At 51.3% G+C, this 20,323-nt stretch overlaps 1 protein-coding gene across 1 annotated transcript in view; it reads right to left on the reverse strand.

Annotated features, from left to right (window-relative positions):
* Window positions 1-823, reverse strand: part of IL11RA (interleukin 11 receptor subunit alpha) — a 115,039-nt gene extending 114,216 nt beyond the window's left edge. The window contains exon 1 of the mRNA XM_032213560.1: window positions 768-823. The gene's annotated coding sequence lies outside the window, so the exon portion shown is untranslated. The remainder of the gene's footprint in view (window positions 1-767) is intronic.
* Window positions 824-20,323: the final 19,500 nt, after the last annotated feature.

Below are 20,323 nucleotides of genomic sequence, written 5' to 3' on the forward strand. Positions count from 1 at the left end.
GGTGCAAGCGGAGGACCCCATAAGCACATCCAGACCACCCCAAGAGCCGGAAGTCTGCCCACCGTGCCCTGCAGAGCGAGAACTTCCTCCCTGCCACACCTGGATTGGCAACCTGGCACCGTCCCACCCAGAGCCAGAACGGCAGCTGGCACACCCGGAAGAGCCGCTCCTTAACCCAGCCTGCCTCCCACAGCCACCTTTTCTTGCGCTGCCCGCTGCCCCTCCAGCCCGTCACCTCCCCTTCTCCTCGCGGACCCCTCCCCACCTTCAGCCCGCCCCATTGGCGCAAGACTTCACGCAAGACCCTCCGGGGGTCTCCTAGACAAGGTTTGCGGGGACCCGAAGGCCCGGCGACCCTTCCCCAAGGCCCCCCCCGCCTTGCCCCCTGCAGTCCTCAGAGCAGCGGCTTCCCCGGGCCGGATCCCCCGGTAACCTTCCCCCCTCGACCCCCGCCCCTCCCGGGGAGCCCCACCCGCTGGAGCCCAGCCGGGCGGGGGGAGGGGGCTGCAGGAGACCCCCGAGCGGAGCCGCGGCTGTCCCGGCGTGGACGGGGGGGGGGCTGCCCGGGACCCGCCGCCAACTTCCCGCTCCGCCCTTTCCCGGCTCGGGGGAGAAGCGAGGCGGCCGAGGGCCGCTCCAGCCCCGCCGCCTCTCCCGGAGGCTCCAGCCCGGCGGGGACCGTCCGGGTCTTTCGCCCTCCTGCCGCCCCGCCAGCCCCCCAGCCCGGCCGGACAGCTCCCTCCCAGGCTCGAAAGTTGCTGCCTTACCTCCGGGCGAGGCTGGCGAGGCTGTCCGGGCAGCGCAGCAGCCGAGGCGGCGGGGGGGGGGGGTGGGAGGGGGGGAGGCTGCCCGGCGCTGCTCTGGCCGAGGACAGGCGCGCCCCCGCCCGGCCGATCGGGCAGCCGGTCCGGGGCCCCGGCGGGGGAAAGGCTCGCCCGGCTGCCGGCACGGAGCGGCTGCTTTGCCCCGCCGGAGACGCTCCGCGAGGCTCAGCGGGGAAGCGAAAGGGGCAGCCGGGACCCCCGAAGCGGATCCCGCCGGAGGAGAAGCGCCCCTTCCCTCCCCCCTCTCTCTTGGCAGCCCTTTTCGGGGAGGGGGTCTCGGAAGGGGGGCAGCCTCAGTCCCTCGACCCCCCCCGCTGCTCCGCCCCCTCCTCCCAATATTTTGGTCGACCCCCCCCCGACCCCCGCCCTGGGATGGCGGCGGAGAAGTGTCCTAAAGGAGCGTCTAACGCTTGGCCTCCCCAGGCGCAGGGATGGGAGAGCAGCGCAAGGGAGGCGGCGGCAGCAGCACAGAACCCCCTCCCCCCAAGTTTCTTCAAACATCTATCTGTCTGTTTAATACGATCCTGAGCTTTTCTTTGCCAGTTGGGCCTGCCGTACTTGGCTTATGTCCTCGCTTCAACCTGTTTTAGGTCTCTTTCATTGACACTTTTGATCCAGTGGGATCCATTCTGTGACCCGCTTGGTCCACCTGTCCTCAGTTCCTCTTGCGATGTGAGCAGCCCCTTCCCACTTCAATTCCTTGACTCTCCTGATGGCATCGTCTCCTTTCGTCTGTTCTCTAATCCGCCTGCGGGTTTTTCCATCTTGCCTTGTGATGCTGAGTGTGGCTCTTTCCGTGACTCCTTTGAGCCCCTTGCAGCTTTTGCACCAATTGTGTAGTTGGTGCCCACATTTCACTGGCCTAGGTTAGAGCAGGGAGCACGCACAGATTGAAAACTTTTCACTTCAGGCTCAGGGAGAGGCTGCTCTTGAAAATTACGCTTAGCTTGCTGAATGCCTGCCAGCCACATTCGACGCGCTGTTCAATTTCCTTGATGGTTTCACCTTCCATTGAGATCCCTTGGCCAAGATGCATGTAATGGTTTCTAGAGATGGTTTTTTATCATTCCAGATAAGGTTGCATTGCTGGCCGTGTCCAAACTCTGTGTCGGGGTTCCCAATAGCATCGAAAATTAAATCAGAGTCCAAGGCAAAGGATTCCTTGAAGTTCGAATTTATGAAGAGAGCCATGTTGGCACATCTGGGAAAACCCGAATCTGAAAGCTTCTCGGTTTTCCCCACCCAGTTGAAAGTTCAAGATCTTGCCCCCCATACCCACAAGCCTATCCCATGGTCCAATCTCCCACTGCCATGCTGCCAGTTTCACCCATCCAGTTCCGATCAGGTGCAGAGGTGCAGAGACAAAGGATAATGACCTTGGCTTTCTAGAAAGAATGTTGTTATGGCTACATACCATCTAACTCCATACAATTCCCCGCTCCCATTTCCCCACCATAGAAAAAGGCATAGTAGAATAATAGAAATAAATGGTCTATATGGTTCATTTATTTTTAATTTTATTATTTATTGGATTTTTATCCCACCTGTCTTATTTTTACAAATAACTGAAAGGCGGAAAACATACCTAACCTTCCTTTTAATATTTTCCACATAACAACAACCCTGTGAGGTGGGCTGGGCTGAGAGAGAACGACTCGCCCAAAAGCAGGACTCGAACTCATCTTCCCTTGGTGTGTAGGCTAGCCCTTTCACCCCTACGCCAAAAGGCTCTCATTTCGTAGGAAGAAGAGGTTTTTCTTAGCCCCCGCCCCAGTTTATTTGCATTCTCAAAGAAATTTTGTTTTGCCTTTTTTTTAATAGACTATGCCAATTTTGCTTTTTCAAATAAATCCAATTCATGTTTAATCAGTTTCATACTTCCTTTTATATTTCTATTTTGTGATTTCTTTTGAAGTTCACCCTCTAAAGTTCTTCTATACCTTTCTTTCAACTCTCTTATTTTTTGATTCTCAATTTTTTTCTTCCTAGCTGTAGCCGATATCGCGACCCCACTTATAAATGCTTTCGTTGTATCCCATAGGTTTTGTAGGGATGTGTCTCCTGGCCAGTTTTCTTTGGAGAAAAATCTCAATTCCTGATTAACTCTTTTAATATATTCCTGATCTTTTAGGAGTGTTCTATCGAATAACCAACGATAACTTTTGTTTTTTCCATGTAATCCTCATGGGATTATGGTCAGCCCATAAATTGTCCTGCATCCGAAGGTAAAACCCGTGACCATAGGGATGCTGCAGTGATGTAAGTGCGAAAAATGGTCATAAGTCACTACACTTTAATACTTGTGGACTTCACGTGACCCCTGCTCAAGAGAGCATTCTTGAACTCAGTACTGGGCATTCCTGACTGGTCATAGTGCCCCCCCCACACATATTAAAGACCCTTTAATGGGGCAGAAGAAGGCCCAAATCCCCAGGCCCTCAAGTGCACATGGCATCAATGGCTGCCCGGGGACAGACTGGCCGGGCACCAGACAAGCTGGCAAGACCTTTGCCTTGGGCACTTGGTGAATCTCAGGATTCTTTGCGAAACCCCTGCCAGGCGGGCATCCTCGAGGCACACCCATGCCAGGGGTGAAAGAACACCTTGTGCAGAATGTGGGCACCAGCAGCTCTTCTCTGCCCAAGGCTCAACAAGCCTCTCCTTGACCTGAAATTGAAATCATGTTTTTCAGTGCCATTGTAACTTTGAACAGGGAGTAAATGAAAGGTTGCGAAATGAAGACCAGCTGAATTGCCATTCCCAAGTTTTTTGACCTGGTTCAAAAGGGAGGAAGCCCCCCCCCCTTCCAGATTCATTTCCTTCTTTAGACCTGTAGGAAGTTAGCACCCAGCCCCCTCCTAGAAAAAAATGAAACATCCTGGGAAATATTGAAAAGGCAGAATATTATATTTCCCCGGATCAGAAATAGATAAACATGTTTTTAGGCAGGAAACAGACTCACTCTCAATAGCCCCCACCTTTCTCAATGGGCCATTAGAGGCCCTGAGTTAGTTTACATAACAAAGATAGGATTAGCCTTCCACAGAAACTCACCACATGGCCTCTGCGAACTCAACCAAACTTGGACTCAAAACACAGCCCTGAGAGTTGCCCCTGCATGGCCCCATGGGAGTCTGACAACCAATCAGAATACATTTCTTACACAGGAACAGGAAACAGAGAGGTGGGGCCGAACAGAGAGTATAAAAAATTCAGGAATTCTCAGCAAGCCCCTTTTTCTCCCCTTTCTTCTTCTCCCAACGTCTGGAAGCATCTGGTCCCCCTTTTCCGCTCAGGAGCTCCAGCCGTGTGGTCCTGACCACCATGAAACCATCTTCCCAAGCAGCCTCCGTGTTCCCACTGTCTTTCCCCCCACTTGGAACCGAACCCAGGAAAATCTTTCTCCCAACAGACCGGAAGCAGCTCCTGGGGAAGGACTGGCCTCTTGAGCCCTGCAAAACCCTGAGCGAAATGAATTGTCTTTACAGGAAATGAACCGGCGGACTTTTCAAACCTGTCCTCTCCTCCTAAATCTCGTCTGCCGTCCAAAGTTCATGTTCCTGACGCCCCCCCAGCCACCTGCGGACTTTGCAGAGACCCCCCACTGTCAAAGAACACCCCCCTTTCTACCCCCTTCCCCTTGGCCTGCATTGCGGAGGGAGGAGGGGAGCTTGTGAGAAGTGCAGGGGTGGCTGATGAAGGTTTAAAAAGGGGAGGGGGCTAGCCCACCCTCCCCCTGGTCTGCCATTCGGGCAGCAGGGTTGTTTGGGGAGGGGGCTGCTAGTCCTGCCTCGGACCCCAATTGGATCCTTGGCCTGCCACACTTTTCTACTATGCCTTTTTCTATGGTGGGGAAATGGGAGGGGGGGATTGTACGGAGTTAGATGCTATGTAGCCATAACAACATTCTTTCCAGAAAGCCATGGTCATCCTTTGTCTTTGCATCTCTGCACCTGACCGGAACTGGATGGGTGGAAGCTGCCAGCATGGCGGTGGGAGATGGGACCATGGGATGGACTTTTGGGTGTGGGGGGGAAAGATCTTGAACTTTCAACTGGGGCGGGGGGACGGGACACCAGGAAGCTTTCAGATTTTCCCAGATGTGCCAACATGGCTCTCTTCCTCAATTGGAACTTTGCCTTGGACTCTGATTTAATTTTGGATGCTGTTTGGAACCCTGACAATTGGGGAATTTGGGGGCGGCCCCCCCACTCTCAGCCCTGGGTCGAAGAAGGCCGGGACAAAACACTTCAGAAAACCCTTTCGAGAACATGGCAGAGATGTAGCCACGCAATCTCTCTTTGTTCCTGACTTTAAAAAAATGCCAAAATCGTATTTGCTTTTCTTGCAAAAAGGCCTATCCTGTAAAAATATATATATATCCTCCTTTCTCCTTGTTCTTTGTCCTGGCATCGAATCCCAAGTGCACTGCGGGGGGGATGTGTGTCCCACATCTCCCACTCTGGGAGGACCCCCCATGTCCTCCCTCCTCTTCGACAGCCCCCCCTCTCTCGTGCCCTTCAGCTTCCCAGATCAGCTGACGTCCAGGCCCTGCAAAGCGAAGCCTCTGCATTGCTGCTGGTTGCTTTAATTTCTATTTAAAGGCCCATAAACCGGAGGATAAAATGTGCTGCTATTTTTCTTGCTGCATTGATCTCGGGCAGAGCCCGGCTGCCTCTTGTAAAATTGTCAGCCGGAGGAGCAGGAAGAGGCTCCCAACAAGTGGAAGAAGCAGGGAGAGAGAGAACAAAAGGGGAGGGGGAGAGGGAAAGGGGGTGGGGGCTACGGGGAGAGCGCAAAGACACCCGAGAAGGTTTCTGGGTGAGAAAAACAGGTGTCACTTCCAGGCTGGGCAGGTGAGGCAGGAGAGGTGCGAATGGCCTTTTCCTCCTACTTCCAGCATCAGAGGGGCTGCCCTGGAGAAGGGGGGGGGGTGTCAACCTATTCTCCAAAGCCCCCCGAAGGCAGGAGAAGAAGGAATGGGTGGAAACTCTTCAAGGACCAACCTAGAACCAAGGAGGAACGTCCTGGTAGTCAGAAGGATCAACCCCTGGGAAGGCTTCCCTCCAAGAGTTGTGGTGCTCCATCACTGGGGGGTCTTCCAGAAGAGATTTGACAGTCACTGCTCTGGAATGGTAGAGGTCCGTGATGGTGAACCTATGCAGGGGAAGTGAAGCCCCACGGAGATCTCACCTGGGGTGACGGGGCGTGTGCCAGCAGAGAGGGCTCTGCCCTCTCTGCTGGCACACGCCCCGTCGCCCCAGGTGAGATCTCCGTGGGACTTCACTTTCCCTGCAAAGGACGAAACAGAAGCTCACGAAAGAAGAAGATCTCACCTCTTTCCCCACTGCCGGTGTTGGGATCCCACCGGTCAGCTGGTCTTTGGATCTCTGCTGTGCATGTGTGCATGTCTGCGCATGCACTCGCATGCACCTTTCCGTTTGGGCATGCGCGCATGCAGTTTGGGCTCTCGGTGGATAAAAGGAGGGCCGTCACTGGTAGAGGCCACCAAGTTGGCACATTGTCAACTTTTATTGACCACATGGATAGACCTTCTCTGGATCAACCTCTCCCCAACCTGGACCTTCAGGTCTTCTGAACACTGTCCTCACCACTGTAACTGAGCCCCTCCGTGTGGCTGGTGGTGGCCCTCTCCTCCTCTCTCCTCCCACCTTCCTCAGCCGCAGAGCCTTCTCCAGAGAGCTTCTGGGTCTCAGATGTCCAAAGTACGATAATTTGATCCTGGCCGTGAGAATTCAGGAATTGATTCATTCAACGATCCCTTTATTTTTATTTAGAAAATTTATATTGCCTCTGACTCGCACAGGGCAACTCAAGGCCACAGAGTGCTTAGATCTGGCCTGTGGGGCCACCCTGGGAACAGCGAAGGACTGGCCCACGGTGCTTCTGCCAGCAAAAACGAAGACGGCCCTCAGATCACCTGGCCCCCAGCCAGGAAGGGCTTTCAAGGTGACAATTCAAGGCCTCTTGAATTGGGCAAATGGGCAGCCAATGCAGTCCATGGTTTATTTTCTTGGTGGTCTTTGGTATCCTCAGGAGTCTCCTCCAACACCGAGTACAAGCGCATCAGTCCTATCTCGCTTCTTCTAAGCTAAAGATACAGAAGGATCTTGACAAACTTGAACATTGGGCACTATCTAATAAAATGAAATTCAATGGTGGAAAGAGTAAGGTTCTACATTTAGTCAGGAAAAACGAAATGCACAGGTACAGTATAGGTGGTACCTTGCTCAATAGTCCTAACTGTGAGAGGGATCTTGGAATCCTAGTGGAGAACTGTTTAAATATGAGCCATCCGTGTGCAGCAGCTGCCAAAAAAGCCAACACAGTTCTAGGCTGCATAAACAGAAGGAGAGAATCAAGATCAGGTGAAGCGTTAATATCACTTTATAAGGCCTTGGTAAGGCCACAGTTGGAATACTGCACTCAGTTTTGGTCACCACGATGTAGAAAAGATGTGGAGACTCTAGAAAGAGTGCAGAGAAGAGCAACCAAGAGGATTAGGGGACTGGAGGCTAAAACATATGAGGAACGGTTGCAGGAACTGGGGATGTCTAGTGTAATGAAAAGAAGGACCAGGGAGACATGATAGCAGTCTTCCAATCTCTCAGGGGTTGCCACAAAGAAGAGGGAGTCAAACTATTCTCCAAGGCACCTGAGGGTAGAACAAGAAGCAATGGGTGGAAACTAATCAAGGAGAGAAGCTACTTAGAACTAAGGAGGAATTTCCTGACAGAACAACTAATCAGTGGAACAGAAATTGCCTCCAGAAGTTGTGAATGCTACACTGGAAGTCCTTTAGAAGATGTTGGATAACCATTTGTCTGAAATGGTGTAGAGTTTCCTGCCTAGACAGGGGGTTGGACTAGAGGACCTCTAAGCTCCCTTCCAACTCTTCTATTCTTTTCTATTCTATTCTATTCTTCTGATCTTTGTGGATACAAACTCAGCAGAGCGTTTGAGTATCTTGTCCAAGGCCTTTGGGCTGGACTACCCGAGAGGCGGAATCCTCTTCCTGGGTCTTGAGAGGAAAAAGCCGTCCCATCATTCCAGCGTCTCCATTGCCAATTCCGAGGCCGGCTGTCTTCGTCTCGGTCTGGTTTCCTTTATATTTATTTCAGTTTCCCCTTTTTTTCCATTCTGCTCCTTGGCTTTTATTAGTGCAGCTTGTAGGACTTTTGCAGTTCAAAAGAGATTCAGCAACCGAGCAGAGATGATGGATGTTTCCCCCTTCAGTTTTGCAACCTCTTTCATCTTGTTCCATCCAGCTGCTCTCCACACACATTCAGCAGACTTACTGACAAGTACGACGATTCACTTAGTGGCCGGTCAAAGTTAAAGCAGCGCTGAAAAAAGTGACTTATTGACGGTTTTTTGATTGGCAAAATCAGAGAGGAGGAGGAGGAGGAGGGGATAAGCCGACTGGGAAAGCCGGGGAAAACCATCAACACTATCAAAAATCAAAAGTGAGAATATTTCAGCGAAGGCAGAAAAAGAACATCAGGACCTCAAAATTTAAGGGACCAGTTTGGACAAAACTCGGCAGCATTTTTGTGTGTGCGGCTGTTGATAAAAATAGAATCACCAACATGATCGCTGACATCCGAGAATGGATATGGCAGAAGGAGAAGGAGAAGGATAGAGGAGGATAGAGGAGGAGAAGGAGAAGAAGGAGGAAGAGGAGGAGGAGGAAGAGGAGGGGGGAAGAAGGAGGAGGAGGAGGAAGAAGAGAAGGAGGAGGGAGAGGAGGAGGAGGAAGAGGAGGGGGGAAGAAGGAGGAGGAGGAGGAAGAAGAGAAGGATAGAGGAGGAGAAGGAGGAGAAGGAGAAGAAGGAGGAAAGGAGGAGGAGGAGAAGGAGGAGGATGGAGGAAAGGAGAAGGAAGAGGAGGAGGAGGAGAGGAGGAGGAGAAAAAGAAGTAGGAGAAAAGGAGGAGGATGGAGGAGAGGAAAAAGAGAAGGAGGAGGAAGAGGAGGAGGAAGAGGAGAAGGATAGAGGAGGAGAAGGACAAGAAGGAGGAGAGGAGGAGGAGGAGAAGAAGGAGGAGGATGGAGGAAAGGAGAAGGAAGAGGCGGAGGAGGAGAGAGGAGGAGAGGAGGAGGAGGAGGAGAAGGAGAAAAAGAAGTAGGAGAAAAGGAGGAGGATGGAGGAGAGGAGAAGGAGAAGAAGGAGGAGGATAGAGGAGGAGAGGAGGAGGAGAAGGAGAAGGAGAAGGAGAAGGAGAAAAAGAAGCAGGAGGAGAGGAGGAGGACAAGGAGGAGGAATAGAGGAGGAAGGGGAAGAAGACGAAAAAGGAGAGATTTTTTCCCCATAGGACCATTGCATCATCCTCCATGGTCACGTGATTGAAATTCAGACGCTTGGCAACTGGCATGTACTTAGGACGGTTGCACAGTCTCAGAGTCACATGATCCCTTTTTGGGACCTTCTGACCAGCAAAGACGATGAGGAAGCCAGATTCACTTAACAACCATGTTATTAACTTAATAACTGAAGTGACTCACTTTACAACAATGGCAAGAAAGGTTGTAAAATGGGGCAAACTCTCTTAACAACTGTCTTATATAGCAACGGGAATGTTGGGGCCCATTGTGCCTGTCCTCCACCTGCAGATAGCAATAGCAATAGCAGTTAGACTTATATACCACTTCATAGGGCTTCCAGCCCTCTCTAAGCGGTTTACAGAGTCAGCATATCGCCCCCAACAACAATCCGGGTCCTCATTTTACCCACCTCGGAAGGATGGAAGGCTGAGTCAACCTTGAGCCGGTGAGATTTGAACAGCCGAACTGCAGATAACAGTCAGCTGAAGTGGCCTGTGGTACTGCACTCTAACCACTGCGCCACCTTGGATGCCCCTGGATGGAGCTGCTTGGAGGTTGGGCTGGTAATAAAGAGACGACCGAATTGACAAGTTCGTTTCCATTTCCTAGTCCGTTCATTGCAACTGCGGATTGGCAAATTTTTTTAATTAAATAAAAATTAATTTGTATTAATATTAACATTTTAATATTTTCCATTTTAACATTAACATTTTTTTAAATATTTCCACCTTGGCGTTCCAGGGAGGGGGCTGCCCCCCCTTGCTTGCCAGTCCTGTTGCTTTTGAGCCGACCTCGGTCGACCTCCCCTCCTTCTGCCTCCGTGGTTGAACCGTAAACTTGAAGGATCCTCGCATTAAAAGGTTGTCTCCAAAATCTGATCAATATTAGTTAGCCTGGTTGCCTGGTGCTCAAGGACGGCTCTTGCTACGCCCTTCCGCGCTGTAGGGGCTGCTCTGTCGTTGCCTTTTATGTCCTGAGTAATAAACAGTGGGAACGTCCGTCTGGACGTCTCCCATCCCGTCTGCCATCCCCATTCGCTCAATTGTAGGTGATTCAATTTGCTGATCCGACATCAATTTGCGATAATTTCATTTCACCTTTCGCTGGGTTGGGTTTCCTCACGTTCCTGCTCCTTACATCCCTATGAATCTGCCTTCAGAAAAGAGAATAATAGAATTGGAAGGGACCTTGGAGGTCTTCTAGTCCTCCCCCCGGTCTGGCAGGAGGAGACCCTCTACCATTTCAGCCAAATAGCTGCCTAGTCCCTTCTTAAAAACCTCCAGCGATGGAGAAGAAAGTTTTCCAAGGATATTTTCCCCCTGCTTCATCACCAGCAGCTAGCTCAGTGTTTTTCAACCTTGGCAACTTGAAGATGTCTGGACTTCAACTCCCAGAATTCCCCAGCCAGCATTCGCTGGCTGGGGAATTCTGGGAATTGAAGTCCAGACATCTTCAAGTTGCCAAGGTTGAGAAACACTGAGCTAGATGTCCTGAAGACTTTCAGCCGGCCGCATCATAAAGACCATCCGGATGCTGAAGGTTCTCTGGGCCTTCTCTACAAGTAGCTCTCGACTTACAACCGGTTGCTTAGTGCTGTTAGAAGATTTGACAGAGGTTCCTGGGGGAACTTCTGATCCAGTGTTGAAGTTCTGACAGTCCCCTGTTGTGACTCAACAGAAGTTTGCTGTGAGTTGAGTCGGGGGTGCAGGAATAATGAGCAGCTGTTGCTCGTTAGTGTCGTCTTCTGGAGATAAAAGACAGATGGTGCCATGCCTTAGTTGCAGAAGTCAACGTTCATTCGTGGTTCGTCGTTCATCGGTCGTTGTTCATTGTTCGTGAGAGGCACTTGGATAAGTGATTTGCTTTCTGTAAGCCTGATTCAAAGGGACACTTGGATAAGTGATTTTGCTTCCTGAAAACCTGGTTTGCTGTAAGAGTTTTGTTTTTGCATTTTGCTGCGTAACCTTTTTGCCAGAGACTTTATCTATGTTTATTTTGGGCTCACAGCCAGCTTGAGCCAGGACTGATAAAGATATTTCCTTTGAAGTTCTGTCTGACTGTCATTTGTGAGCGAGCGGAGAGGGGGGCCAGAACAGTCCCCCCTGAACAGGCATGTGGCAACACTTCTGGCACTTGGCAACCGAGTTGCACCCACAGCCATTTGCCATGTCCGGCGGGCGTTAGCGCATTTTATGCATTGTCATATTTACTCCTTTGGCAAAGCAGCAACCATAGGAAAGCAGTGCTTCACTTAATAACTGTGTCATTTGCTTAATGGCTGTTGCAAAAAGTTTGCAAAATCACAAGTTACGACCGCAAAGGGTGGGCTCCCTCCTGATTGTAACCAGTGGTGGGATTCAATTATTTTTACTACCGGTTCTGTGGGCGCGGCTTGTTGGGCGTGGCAGGGGAAGGTAACTGCAAAAGCCCCATTCCCTCCCGATCAGCTGGGACTCGGGAGGCAGAGAATAGAAGGGGGCGAGGCCAGCCAGCCAGAGGTGGTAGTTGCCGGTTCTCGGAACTACTCAAAATTTCTGCTACTAATTCTCCAGAATGGGTCAGAACTTGCTGAATCCCACCTCTGGACTAGAAGACCTCCAAGGTCCCTTCCAACTCTCTTGTTCTGCTATTATGCTGTTAATTCTGCCTTTGCTTACATCCTGTGGTGCAAAATAATTTTCTGGGAACTGCCAGACTTGGAAAGTGAGACTTGATCTTCCTGGAGAGGAAGGAGATGTGGCCAAGTGAGTCCGCCCTGCTCCTCCCCCCCAAATGCCCTCTCTGGGCTCAGGAGCAGAAAGGGGGGATTTTGGGAAGCTGCTTCAGGCCCCAAGAAGCTATTTCAAGCTGGTGACCTGTTTGTTTCCAGCCCATTTCCTACCATTTGATGACATGCGGAATGTCCGGATCAGAGCATGAGTTATGGGGGGAGGCCATAAATGGGAGGAAGGCCATATCTCTCTCTCTCTCTCTCTCTCCTTCTCATCTCTGTCCCTTTGTTATCATCACTATTACATCTCTTTCTCAGTCTCTCTCTCATCTCTCTCTCTCACTTCTCTCTGTCCCTCATCCCTCTCTCTCTATTATAGTCTACCTCTCTATCATTTCTCTTCCCCCTCTTTTCTCTCAACCATCTCTCTCTCTCTATTATCACTCTTCTCTCTTTCACTGTCACTTCATCTCTTTCTCACTCATCTATCCCTTTCCCTCATTGCATTTATTATATATCATCTCTACCATCTTTCTTTTCTTTCATCTCCCATCCCTCTTTCTTTCTATCTTCCTACCATCTCTCCCTCTTTCTTGCAATCATCTCTATTATCATCATTATCTCTCTCTTTGTCTACCATCTCTGTACACTCTCCCTCTTTTTCTTCCCCCTCTCATCTCTTTCTATCATCATCATCATCATCATCATCATCATCATCATCATCATCTCTCTATTATCATTACCTCTCTCTTTTCATCTCTTTCTCTCTCATCTCTGTCTCTGTTCAGCGACCTTTTGACAAGCTAAGTCAATGGGGGAGCCTGATTCACTTAACAACGGTGGCAAGAAAGGTTGTAAAATGGGGCTTAATAATAACTGCCAGGCTTAGCAAAAGGAATGCTGGATTCCAAGGACTGCCTTGGACACGTGGCTCGTGCTGCCCCCTGCTGCCCGGCTCCCAAATGACAGCAGTGTCCTATTTTTCCTGCTATTACCGTAAGTAATATATTCAAAAGGCTTTTTATTATTATTATTGATGGATTGTATCCTCTCTTCCGTGAAATAAAAAAAGAACAAACTAGGGCTGTGATCCGCTGTCATCACTTCATATTTGAAAGTGTTGTTTATCTTGTGTTTTTATTGTTTAACAGTTTCCTAATGTCTTATTGATCTTGTTGTAAATTGCCTTTAAGGCTTCTTGTTTAAAGATCGGAGTAAAAATGTGGATAATAAGGCTGTAAAATTATAAAAGAGCCATAATAACATCTCCCCCCCCCTTCCAAGGATGACAGAAGATAAATGACCTTTCTCTTCTTTGAAATGCAGCCATCCATTCAGGCTGCAAAGCCTCATCGGCGCCTGTGATCCGGCTGAGATCCCAATCAGTGGGATTTTCTCCATCTTTATTTGCTCTGGAGGTGAAGGCTTCTCCCTGGAGGTTTTCAAGAAGAGGTTGGACAACCATTTGCCCAGGATGGTGTGGGGTCCCCTGCATGAGGAGAGGGTTGGACTGGAAGACCTACGAGGTCCCTTCCAACTTAGTTATTCTGTTAATTAATCAGTGGAGCAACTTGCCTTCAGAAGTGGTGGGCGCTCCTTCACTGGAGGCTTTTAAGAAGAGATTGGTGGGGATTGACTGATTGTATGTGTGTGTATGTGTGTGTAGGCCGGGATCACAGCCGGGTACCTCCTGCACTGAGTGCTTTGCAGAAGTGTCAGGGGGGCCCAGGCTTAATCCCGTCCTCAGATGTGTGTGTCGAAGGGCCTGCCGGTGAATCCGGTAGCCAGGGGAGAGGGTGGAGGGACCACAGACGCAGGAGTGGGCCGGAACATTAGCGTCATAATGGGGAGGGGCAGATATGGCAGGAACTTTAGGGCGAGCCATTACCGAGGAAGGAGGGTTCCCTAAGTCACAGAGATCCCTCCTTCTGGCCTGTGAGTTCCACTCCAAGGCCAGATGGCGGGAGTAGTCAGGACCCTGGTCTCAGGCTGTTGTTGCTAAATGCCAGGTCTGTGGTTCACAAGGCTCCCCTCGTCCAGGACCTAATTTTAGACAAGAGGGCAGACCTGGCATGTATTACTGAAACCTGGCTGGGCCCGGAGGGAGGAGTCCCCCTCACTGAAATGTGCCCAGAGGGTTTTCAGGTGCTTCACCAACCACGACCCCAGGGAAGGGGTGGAGGAGTGGCCATTGTTATCCGGGAGTCCTTAGTTCCTCGTAGGATCCCTGCTCCGGAGCTTGTCGGGTGGGAGCCCTTGCTGGTGAAGTTGGACCTTGCGGGTCAAGTGGACTTGTTGTTAACGTACCTGCCTCCCAACAGCATGACAACAGCTCTCCCCTCGCTTCTCGAGTCAGTAGCCGAGAGGGCAGTTGAGTTCCCTAGGCTTATGGTGCTGGGGGACTTCAACCTGCCTTCGCTCGGCGAGCACTCTGACGGAGCGCAGGAGTTCATGGCTTCCATGACAGCCATGGGCTTGACTCAAGTAATTTGGGACCCGACTCACTTAGCAAGTCACACGCTCGACCTCGTATTCCTCTCGGAGCAGTGGAGTTGTGATCTTGGTTTGAGGGGTAATAAGATCTTGCCCCTGTCATGGTCGGACCACTTCCTACTGAGGCTCAACTTTCGGAGGCCAATCCCCCACTGTAGGGAGGAGGAACCGATTAGGTGGTTCCACCCCAGGCGCCTTACGGATCCTCAGGGTTTTCAGACGGCGCTTGGTGTTGTGCCTGATACTCTCGCCCACAGTCTGGCGGAGACCTTAGTTGCTGCTTGGAACTCAGCAGCGTCGGAGGCTCTCCACCGGGTTGCGCCTTTACGGCCAATCCAAGGCAGTGGATCCAGGAAGGCTCCTTGGTTTACTGAGCACCTCCGGGAGATGAAACGCCAAAAGAGACGCCTAGAGCACTGCTGGAGGTCCAGTAAATCCAAGTCAGACCAAGCACTGTTAAAAGCCTGCATCAGACCGTACCTTCTGGCAATTCAGACTGCTAAGAACACACATATTGCCGCTCTGATTGCGTCCGCTGAGTCGCACCCAACCGCCTTGTTCAGGATAACCCACTCCCTCCTGAATGGGAAGGATACGGGCAATCCTTTGCGAGGTAGAGCTGAGGAATTCGTCCAATTCCTCGCGGACAAAGTTGCTCGGCTTCGGACGGACTTGGACTCCAATTGCGCAGAGCCAGCCGAGGTACCGGGGGAGGGTCTTGAGCGACATCTTTGGATTGATTTTCAACTTGTTACTCCTGAGGAAGTGGACAAGGCCATGGGAGCAGTGAGTGCCTCCACATGTGCGCTGGACCCGTGCCCCTCCTGGCTGGTTGCGAACAGCAGGGAGGTGACACGGGGCTGGATCCAGGCGATAGTGAACATCTCCCTTCGGGAGGGCTTCTTTCCCCCTCTATTAAAGACAGCGGTGGTGAGACCCCTCCTGAAGAAGCCATCTCTAGATCCAGCCATCTTGAATAACTACCGTCCAGTCTCCAACCTTCCCTTCGTTGGGAAGGTTGTTGAGAAAGTGGTGGCCTTTCAGCTCTGACGGTCCTTGGATGAAACCAATTATGTAGATCCCTTTCAGTCTGGATTCAGGCCTGGCTACAGCACGGAAACTACTTTGGTCGCACTGACCGATGATCTCTGGAGAGCCAGGGATGGGGGTCATTCCTCCGTCCTAGTGCTCCTTGACCTCTCAGCGGCCTTCGATACCATCGACCATGGTATCCTTCTGCGGCGGTTACGGGAGGTCGGGGTGGGAGGCACCGTTCTTCAGTGGTTCTCCTCCTACCTCTCAGACAGGTCGCAGTCAGTGTTGGTTGGGGGGCAGAGGTCGACCCCTAGGCCTCTGAAATATGGGGTGTCGCAGGGTTCGGTCCTGTCCCCCCTCCTGTTTAACATCTACATGAAGCCGTTGGTTGAGATCATTCGACGGCACGAGATAAAATACCACCAGTATGCGGACGATACACAGTTGTATCTGTCTGCCCCGTGCCAACTCAGTGAAGCAGTTGACATGATGTGTCAGTGCCTGGAGGCTGTTAGGGTCTGGATGGGGGTAAAAAAGCTTGCACTCAATCCGGACAAGACCGAATGGCTTGTCCGTTTCCCTCCCAATAATTAGCTATGTATTCCATCTCTCAGGCTGGGGGGTGAAATTCTATGCCCCTCAGACAGGGTTTGCAATTTGGGAGTCCTCCTGGATCCACAGCTGACCTTAGAACATCATTTGTCGGCTGTGACCAGGGGGGCATTTGCCCAGGTTCGCCTGGTGCACCAATTGCGTCCCTACCTGAACCGGGAGGCTCTCACAACAGTCACTCATGCCCTTGTGACCTCAAGACTGGACTACTGCAATGCCCTCTACATGGGGCTGCCCTTGAAGAGCATTCGGAGACTTCAGCTTGTCCAGAATGCAGCTGCGCGAGCGATTGTGGGTACACCTTGGTACACCCACGTTACACCTATCCTCCGCGAGCTGCACTGGTTACCGATTGGTCTCCGGATACGCTTCAAGGTGCTAGTCGTAACTTATAAAGCCCTTCATGGTATTGGACCTGGGTACTTGAGAGACCGCCTGCTGCCAATTACCTCCCAAAGACCCATTAGATCACACCGGGTCGGCCTCCTCCGGGTTCCGTCCACCAGCCAATGCCACCTGGCAACTACCCGGGGGAGGGCCTTCTCTGTGGCTGCTCCGGCCCTTTGGAACGAACTCCCCGTGGAGATTCGGACTCTCACCTCCCTTCAGGCTTTCAGTAAAGCCGTTAAAACCTGGCTGTTCCGACAGGCCTGGGGCTGACGAGTTCCTGTCCCCGCTCGAATTGTGTGGCTGTTGATTGTTTTTTTAAAACATTTCTCTGTATCTGCTTGTTGTGTTGCCTTGTCTGTACTACCCCCCCCCCCCGGGGTTTTTTAGCTGCCCTGAGTCCCTCCGGGAATAGGGCGGCATAGAAATGAAATAAACGTATAACCTAAACCTAACCTATTGGGCATTTGTCTGAATGGTAGAGGATCTCCTGCTTGAGGCGGGGGTTGGGCTAGAAGACCTCCAAGGTCCCTTAAAGATAAAGGTAAATGTTCCTCCTGCACATATGTGCAGAAAAAGGCCCCTCCACATCTGGGCCTGGAAGTCTGCTGCCACCTTCTGACCGCCTCTGGAAGGACAGCCACTTGGACTCCAGCCCTTGAGGTTTCAGCAGGAGAGTCCAGGGAGGATCTGAATATAAAACGTTCAGGATTATCTCTTCGCGCTTCCATCGTCTCACGTGAAACAAGTTGCTTTTAAATGTAAAGCACCCAAAAACTCCTGTTCCCCTTTGCAATATTCTCTGAAGCCCCTGAAGGCAGGACAAGAAGCAATGGGTGGAAGCTGATCAAGGAGAGAAGCAACTTAGAACTGAGGAGGAATTTCCTGACAGTGAGAACAATGAATCAGTGGGACAGAAGTTGCCTCCAGAAGTTGTGAATGCCCCAACACTGGAAGTCTTTAAGAAGAGGTTGGACAACCATTTGTCTGAAGTGGTGTAGGGTTTCCTGCCTGAGCAGGGGGTTGGACTAGAAGACCTCCAAGGTCCCTTCCAACTCTGCTATTCTGTTGTGCCTTTCTCTCCCCCCCAACCTCCTCTCTTCCTGATGTTCCTTGGAGGGGGAGGATCTGAGGATCATCTACTCTACTCTCATTAGCAGTGCCAGTCCTGGGCCTCCAAGAACAACCTGTGTGTGTGTGTGTGTTCCACAATGCAGGAGAGAGAGACGGCCACTGGAGTGAGTCCTAACACAGGCCTTCTGAAAAGTTGACAAAAACAGCTGTTGCTGGCTCACTGCCATTGTGTGTGTGTGTGTGTGTGTGTGTTGGGGGTCCCGCCTCCCCTTGCATCTGGCCAGGACTTTTGCCCACGGAGGGTTTTCTTTGCCAACTGATGTCCTGCCACTCCCTCTCGGGCACAAATAAGTGGGTTTTCCTTATTTCCCAAATCCACAAACAGGGAATTTTGCGTAACGGCACAGCTGGTGTTTTGATGAAAACAGCCACTTTCGCAGCTGCCCAACAAGAGAGTCGCTGGGGGCCTCGCCCGGTTTCAATAAAACTCCCACCCAGCACCAAGCTGGGATTTCGGCCGCTTCTCCCGGGCGGAATCCACTCCAGCCTCCCTTTCCAAGGGCAGCCTCCCCCCCGCCCCGTCCCCAGAAGTTAGGAGAACCTGCGATCACCACGGAGCCCCAAGTTTCTGTTGCTAAGCGAGACAGGATAAGTGAGTTTTGCCTCATTTTATGACCTTTCTTGGTTGTGAAGTGACTCCCTGAAGTTGTTAAGTGAGTTACACGGTCATTAAGTGAATCTGGCTTCTGCATGGGCTTGGCTTGTCAGAAAAGGGACCCTGGGACCGTCATAAGTACGAACCAGTTGGCAAGCAGCCAAATGCAAACCGTGTGACTACAGGGATGTGGCAACGGTCATAAGTGTGAAAATCTTTCACTTTTTTCAGGGCCGTTATAACTTTGGTCGCTAAATGAAGCATTGTAAGCTGAGGACCACCTGCATTGCTTCTTTCCAAGGGAGGGGTCCTGCCCAGAGAAGCCTTGCTTTTCACGGGGGGGTGGGGGGGTTTCCATTTTTAACCCTGCCCCCCCCCATGGGCTGGAGGAGGTCCCTCAGGGGGGGCCACCTTGGAAAAGGCTGAGCTATGGAATGATGGAGCCCCCTCTGAAGACCCCCTGGTTGTCCGCATGGACCGAATGCTCATCCCCACCGCTAGCCTCCAAACCAGAGGGGGCAGGGACAAGTCCCCCCTCCCCAATTCTTGGCACATGCTATTGGTGGGCAGGTGAGAGACTCCAAAGTTGCCTCCTGGCTTCCAAGGTTAGGGTGAAGATTGGCCAACAGGCAAAAGTGGCCTTTTCATGGGGAAGCATCTGAGCTCCTGGGTCCACCAAAGTTGGCCTTCAAATGGCCTCGGAAACTTGGGCTGGGTGTCTACTTTCTTCATTCGCCTCCTCTTAGCACAGACTGATGGTCTCTAGAGTTGAAATGGTCACATGGCACCTGCCGGTGGTCCTTCTAATCCAGGGGTGTCCAAACTTCGTAATTTCGAGACTTGTGGATTTCATGTCCTGACTTGCTCAGCCAGCCATGCTGTTGGAAGTCCACAAGTTTTATAGTTGCCCAGTTTGGAGACCTCTGGATTTGACCATCAGCCCTCCAAAGCAGAGAGTTAGCGCTTCTTCAAGTAACCTCTGGCCTCTTCCGCTCTTCTTTTGCATCTTCAACATCTAGTTCTCCCTCTGAAGCCAGGATCTCCTCTCAACTCATCTCTCCTCTCCATTTCACTCCCTCCAAAGTTCCTAGAAAAAGACTTATGGGTCCATGCTTGGCAGTGGCCACTTCTGGGACCAAGGAGAGGCCCTCTGCCTGAAGCCCTCCCCCCTCCAAGTCAAAGTTCAGCTGCTTCTCTCAAGTCTTGGATGCCTCTTGGCATCTCCACTCCTTTGGAAGCAACTTCTCCAGGCTTGGAGGCAGCTGCTTTGTCTTTGAAGGCCTTCCTGCTTAGCCCAGTGTTTTCTCAACCTCGGCCACTTTAAGAGGCATGGACTTCAACTCCCAGAATCCCCCAGCCAGTTCTGTTGGGGAATTCTGGGAGTTTGAAGTCCATGCCTCTTAAAGTGGCCGAGGTTGAGAAATGCTGGTCTAGGTTCTCCTGGAGAAAACCTGCACAGCTTAGAAGAGCTCCAAGGGGTCAACTGAGGCCACCAGAATAATTCCATTTTCCTTGCTTTGACCCAAAGGTTCTTCTCAGCAAATGCAGGACGAATTGTTCACAAATTCAGCTGGAAATGCTCAGAGTGCCCCCATTTCTCTTCATTTTTTTGTAGACACGGACCCTTTTTTGCAAGATGTTTTTTCCTCCAGTGGCACAAATAAGGCTTAAGAAAGTCTAAAAGAGTTGCCCAGGCCCCCCTTCATGCACACTGCGGGCTCTTCCGGCTATTCTGGGGCTTCAAAGTGGAGACAGAAAAGTCCTCAACTCACAACGGAGCCCAACATTTCTACGGCTAAGCGAGACAGTCCTTAAGTGAGTTTTGCCCCATTTTACAAGCTTCCCTGTTCAGTAACGTGGTTGTTAAGTGAATCCGTCTCCGCCCCTTGACTTGGCTTGCCAGAAGGTTGCAAAAGGGGCCCATGTGACCCTTGGGCACTACGACCGTCGTAAATGTGAGTCAGTTGTCAATTTTGATCACGCGACCACGCTGCAATGGTTGTGCGAAAAACTCTCGAAATCACTTTTTTCAATGGCAGTGAAACTCTGAACTGCCACTAAACAAACATCATAAGTTGAGGACTACCTGTATTATAAGTGTAAACGATTTAAAACGAAACAGGCCCATCCCCCATCCCTTTCGAGACCCGCTTGGGTGAGTGAGGGCAGCCACTGCCATCTGGCCTGAG

Source organism: Thamnophis elegans, chromosome 3 (assembly GCF_009769535.1).
Source record: "Thamnophis elegans isolate rThaEle1 chromosome 3, rThaEle1.pri, whole genome shotgun sequence".
Classification (NCBI taxonomy): domain Eukaryota; kingdom Metazoa; phylum Chordata; class Lepidosauria; order Squamata; family Colubridae; genus Thamnophis; species Thamnophis elegans.